Source organism: Fringilla coelebs (genome assembly GCF_963513975.1).
Source record: "Fringilla coelebs genome assembly, contig: SCAFFOLD_50, whole genome shotgun sequence".
Classification (NCBI taxonomy): domain Eukaryota; kingdom Metazoa; phylum Chordata; class Aves; order Passeriformes; family Fringillidae; genus Fringilla; species Fringilla coelebs.
In genome coordinates, this window is record NW_028167515.1 from 231,945 (window position 1) to 238,260 (window position 6,316).

Genomic DNA, 6,316 nt, shown 5'->3' on the forward strand with positions numbered 1-6,316 from the left:
GTTTCCCAGGGAAAAATCCTCGACAGTGGTTTAGGGGCCTCTGGGCCAAAAATGGCCAGGTGCCTACAGGAATTCTGCCTCTTGCAGGATGTCTTCTAGACCAAGGTGTCACTAGTGCAAACTTGGTCTCGTTTGAGATTGCCTAGTGGGTTTTGAAAACTGACACGCAGAACACAGAATTGTGAGTTTTGCTTCACAAAGTAAAGGCCTGTACAGTGGTCCAGGGGACTGAGGCCTTAAAAGGCCAGGTGCCTCCTGGAATTCGGCCTCTCGCAGGATGCCTCCCAGACGCAAGGTGGCACCAGTGAAAACTTTGTCTGCTGTGTGAGTGCCTTGTGGGTCCTTAAAACTGACCAGAACAGTGGCTTCTGAGTTTTCTTTCCCAGGGAAAAAGCCTGTACAGTGGTTCTGGGTCCTGAGGCCTAAAATAGCCATGTGCCTCCTGTAATTCCGCCTCTCGCAGGATGCCTCCCAGACGCAATGTGGCACCAGTGCCAATTTGGTCTGGTTTGAGAGTCCCAAGTGGGTTTTGAAAATTTACTCGCAGAACAGTGGTTTCTGAGTTTTGTTTCCAAAGGTAAAGGGCTCTAGATTGGTCCAGTTGCCTGAGGCCTAAAATGGCCATGTGCCACCAGGAATTCCGCCTCTCGCAGGATGTTTCCCAGATGCAAAGTCGCACCGGTGCCCACTTGGTCTGGTTTGAGAGTGCCTAGTGGGTCCTGCAAACTGACACCCAGAACACTGAATTGTGAGTTTTGTTTCCCAGGGAAAAAGCCTGTACAGTTCTTCAGGGGCCAGAGGCCTTAAATGTGTGGGTGCCTCCTGGAATCCTGCCTCTCGCAGGATGCCTCCAAGACGCAACGTGCCACCAATGCCAACTTGGGCTGGAATGAGAGTGCCTTGTGGGTCCTGAAAACTGACACCCAGAACAGTGGCTTCTGAATTTTGTTTCCCAGGGAAAAAGCCTGTTGAGTGGTTCAAGGGCCTGAGGCCTTAAATGGCCATGTGCCTCCTGGAATTCCGCCTGTCGCAGGATCCCTCCCAGAGGCAATGTGGCACCAGTGCGCACTTATGCTGGTTTTAGAGGGCCAAGTGAGTCCTGCAAACTGACACCCAGAAAAGTGGCTTCTTAATTTTGTTTCCCAGGGAAAAAGCCTGTACCGTGGTTCAGGGGCTTGAGGCCTAAAATGGCCAGGTGCTCCTGGTATTCTGCCTCTCGTAAATTGTATTCCAGACGCAAGGTGGCACCAGTGCCCACTTTGTCTGGTTTGAGATTGCCAAGTGGGTCCTGCAAACTGACACCCAGAACAGTGGCTTCTGAGTTTAGTTTCGCAGAAAAATACCCTGTGAGTGGTTCAGGGTCCTTAGGCCTTAAATTTCAGGGTGCTTACTGGAATTCGGCCTCTCGCAGTATGCCTCCCAGACACAAGCTGGCACCAGTGCCAACTTGGTCTGGTTTGTTAGTGCCTAGTGGGTCCTGAAAACTGACACCCAGAACAGCGGCTTCTGAGTTTTGTTTCCCAGGAAAATACCCTGTGAGTGGTTCAGGGTCCTTAGGCCTTAAATTTCAGGGTGCTTACTGGAATTCGGCCTCTCGCAGGATGCCTCCCAGACGCAAAGTGGCACCGGTGCTTTCTTATTCTGGTTTCAGAGTGCCAAGAGGGTCCTGAAAACTGACACCCAGAACAGTTGCTTCTGAGTTTTGTTTCCCAGGGAAAAAGCCTGTACAGAGGTTCAGGGTACTGAGGCCTTAAACGGCCAGGCGCCTCCTGGAATTCGGCCTCTCGCAGGATGCCTCCCAGACGCACGGAGGCACCAGTGCCAACTTGGTCTGGTTTGTTAGTGCCTAGTGGGTCCTTAAAACTGACACCCAAAACAGTGTCTTGTGAGTTTTGTTTCCCAGGGAAAAGGTCTGTACACTGGTTCAGGGGCCTGAAACATGAAATGGCCGGGTGCCTTCTAGATTTCGGCAGCTCGCAGGATGCCTCCCAGACGCAATGTGGCACCGGTGTTTTCTTAGTCTGGTTTGAGAGTGCCTAGTGGGTCCTGAAAACTGACACCCAGAACAGTTGCTTCTGAGTTTTGTTTCCTAAGGAGAAAGCCTGTACAGTGGCTCAGGGTCCTGAGGCCTTAAATTTCAGGGTGCTTACTGGAATTCGGCCTCTCGCAGGATGCCTCCCAGACGCAAGGTGGCACCAGTGCCAACTTGGTCAGGTTTGAGAGTGCCAAGTGGATCCTGAAAACTGACACCCAGAACAGTGGCTTCTGAGTTTTGTTTCCCAGGGAAAAAGCCTGTACAGTGGTTCTGGGCCCTGAGGCCTTAAGTGGCCAGGTGCCTCCTTGAATTCGGCCTCTCGCAGGATGCCTCCCTGACGCAAAGTGGCACCAGTGCCTACTTGTTCTGGTTTGAGATTTCCTAGTGGGTCCTGAAAACTGACACCCAGAACAGCGGCTTCTGAGTTTTGTTTCCCAGGAAAAGACCCTGTAGAGTGGTTCAGGGTCTTGAGGCCTTAAATTTCAGGGTGCTTACTGGAATTCGGCCTCTCGCAGGATGCCTCCCAGACGCAATGTGGCACCAGTGCCAACTTGGTCTGGTTTGTTAGTGCCTAGTGGGTCCTGAAAACTGTCACCCAGAACAGTGGCTTCTGAGTTTCGTTTCGCAGGAAAATACCCTGTAGAGTGGTTCAGGGTCCTGAGGCCTTAAATTTCAGGGTGCTTACTGGAATTCGGCCTCTCGCAGGATGCCTCCCAGACGCAAGGTGGCACCGGTGCTTTCTTAGTTTAGTCTGAGAGTGCCAACTGGGTCCTGAAAACTGACACCCAGAACAGTAGCTTGTGAGTTTTTGTTTCCCATGGAAATGGCCTGTAAACTAGTTCAGCGGCCTGGAACTTTAAATGTCCGGGTGCCTTCTGGAATTCGGCCTCTCGCAGGATGCCTCCCAGACGCAATGTGGCACCAGTGCCAACTTGGTCTGGTTTGTTAGAACCTAGTGGGTCCTGAAAACGGACACCCAGAACAGTGGCTTCTGAGTTTCGTTTCGCAGAAAAATACCCTGTAGAGTGGTTCAGGGTCCTTAGGCCTTAAATTTCAGGGTGCTTACTGGAATTCGGCCTCTCGCAGGATGCCTCCCAGACACAAGCTGGCACCAGTGCCAACTTGGTCTGGTTTGAAAAGACCAAGTGTCTCCAGCCAACTGACACCCAGTACATTGGCTTCTGAGTTTTGTTTCCCAGAGAAAAGGCCTGTAGAAGGGTTCAGGGGCCTGATTCCTTAAATTACCGGGTGCCTCCTGGAATTCGGCCTCTCGCAAGATGCCTCCCAGACGCAAGTGGCACCAGTGCCAACTTTCTCTGTTTTGAGATTGCCAAGTTGATCCTGCAAACTGACATCCAGAACAATGGCTTCTGAGTTTTGTTTCCCAGGGAAAAATCCTGTACAGTGTTTCTGGGTCCTGAGACCTAAAATGGCCAGGTTCCTCCTGGAAATCCGCGTCTCGCATGATGCCTCCCTGACGCAAAGTTGCATAAGTTCCAACTTGGGCTCGTTTCAGAGTGCAGAGTGGGTCGTGAAAACTGACACCCAGAACAGTGGCTTCTGAGTTTGGCTTCCCATGGATAAAGGACTGTGCAGTTGTTAAGGGGCCTCAGAATTTAAATATCCACCTGCCTCCTGGAATTCCGCCTCTCGCAGGGGGCCTCCCAGACGCAAGGTGGCACCAGTGCTAACTTGGTCTGGTTTGAGATTTCCAAGTGGGTCCTGCAAACTGACGCCCAGAACATTTGCTTCTGAGTTTTGTTTCGCAGGGAAAAGGCCTGTACAGTTATTGAGGGGCCTGAGACGTTAAATGGCCGGGTGGCTTCTGGAATTTGGCCTGTCGCAGGATGTCTCCCTGAAGCAAAGTGGCTCCAGTGCAAACTTGGGCTGGTTTGAGAGTGCCAAGTGGGTTCTGGAAACTGACACCCAGAACAGTGGCTTCTGAGTTTTATTTCCTAGGGAAAAAGCCTGTTCAGTAGTTCAGGGGCCTTTGGCCTAAAATGGCCAGGTGCCTACTGTTATTCTGCCTCTCAAAGGATGTCTTCCAGACGCAAGGTGGCACCAGTGCCAACTTGGTCTGGTTTGAGATCGCCAAGTGGGTCCTGAAAACTGACACCCAGAAGACTGAATTGTGAGTTTTGTTTCCCAGGGAAAACGCCTGTACTATGGTTCAGGGGCCAGAGACGATAAATGGCCCGCAGCCTTCTGGAATTCGGCTTCTAGCAGGATGTCTCCCGGAAGCGAAATGGTACCACTGCCAACTTCGGCTGGTTTGAGAGGGCCAAGTGGGTTCTGGAAACTGACATCCGGAACAGTGCCTGGTGAGTTTTGTTTCCCAGGGAAAAAAAATGTACAGTGGTTCAGGAGCCTTAGTCCTTAAATGGGGAGGTGCCTATTGGTATTATGCCTCTCGCAGGATGCCTCCCTGACGCAAGGTGGCACCAATGCCAACTTGGTCTGGTTTGTGATTGCCAAGTGGGTCCTGCAAACTGACACCCAGAACACTGAATTGTGAATTATGTTTCCCAAGGTAAAGGCCTGTACAGTGTTTCAGGGGCCTGAGGCTTTAAATGGCCAGGTGCTTCCTAGAATTGCGCCTCTCGCAGGATGCCTCCCAGACGCAAGAGAGCACCAGTGCCAACTTGGTCTGGTTTGAGAGTGTCAAGTGGGCCCTGCAAACTGACACCCAGGCTTTTTCCCAGGGAAAAAGCCTGTACAGTGGTTCAGGGGCCTGAAGCCTTAAATGGCCGGGTGCCTTCTGGAATTCGGCCTCTCGCAGGATGCCTCCCAGAAGCAAAGGGGCACCAGTGCAAACTTGGGCTGGTTTGAGAGGGCCAAGAGGGTTCTGGAACCCGACATCCAGAAGAGTGGCTAGTGAGTTTTGTTTCCCAGGGAAACATCCTGGAGAGTGGTTCAGGGGCCTTAGGCCTAAAATGGCCAGGTGCCTACTGGTCTTCTGTCCCTCGAAGGATGTCTCCCAGACGCAAGGTGGCACCAGTGCGAACTTGGTCTGCTTTTAGATTGCCAAGTGGGTCCTGGAAACTGACACCCAGAACAGCGGCTAGTGAGTTTTGTTTCCCAAGGTAAAGGCCTAAAGAATGGTTCAGGGGCCTGAGACGTTAAATTGCCGGGTGCCTTCTGGAATTCGGCTTCTCGCAGTATGCCTCCCAGAAGCGAAATGGCACCAGTGCCAACTTGGGCTGGTTTGAGAGTACCAAGTGGGTCCTGAAAACTTACACCCAGAACAGTGGCTTCTGAGTTTTGTTTCCAAGGGAAAAAGCCTGGAAATTGGTTCAGGGGCCTTAGGCCTAAAATGGCCAGGTGACTCCTGGAATTCGGCCTCATGCAGGATGTCTACCAGAAGCAAAGTGGCACCAGTGCCAACTTGAGCTGGTTTGAGAGTGCCAAGTGGATTCCGGAAAGTGACATCCAGAACAGTGTCTTGTGAGTTTTGTTTCCCAGGGAAAAATCCTCGACAGTGGTTTAGGGGCCTCTGGGCCAAAAATGGCCAGGTGCCTACAGGAATTCTGCCTCTTGCAGGATGTCTTCTAGACCAAGGTGTCACTAGTGCAAACTTGGTCTCGTTTGAGATTGCCTAGTGGGTTTTGAAAACTGACACGCAGAACACAGAATTGTGAGTTTTGCTTCACAAAGTAAAGGCCTGTACAGTGGTCCAGGGGACTGAGGCCTTAAAAGGCCAGGTGCCTCCTGGAATTCGGCCTCTCGCAGGATGCCTCCCAGACGCAAGGTGGCACCAGTGAAAACTTTGTCTGCTGTGTGAGTGCCTTGTGGGTCCTTAAAACTGACCAGAACAGTGGCTTCTGAGTTTTCTTTCCCAGGGAAAAAGCCTGTACAGTGGTTCTGGGTCCTGAGGCCTAAAATAGCCATGTGCCTCCTGTAATTCCGCCTCTCGCAGGATGCCTCCCAGACGCAATGTGGCACCAGTGCCAATTTGGTCTGGTTTGAGAGTCCCAAGTGGGTTTTGAAAATTTACTCGCAGAACAGTGGTTTCTGAGTTTTGTTTCCAAAGGTAAAGGGCTCTAGATTGGTCCAGTTGCCTGAGGCCTAAAATGGCCATGTGCCACCAGGAATTCCGCCTCTCGCAGGATGTTTCCCAGATGCAAAGTCGCACCGGTGCCCACATGGTCTGGTTTGAGAGTGCCTAGTGGGTCCTGCAAACTGACACCCAGAACACTGAATTGTGAGTTTTGTTTCCCAGGGAAAAAGCCTGTACAGTTCTTCAGGGGCCAGAGGCCTTAAATGTGTGGGTGCCTCCTGGAA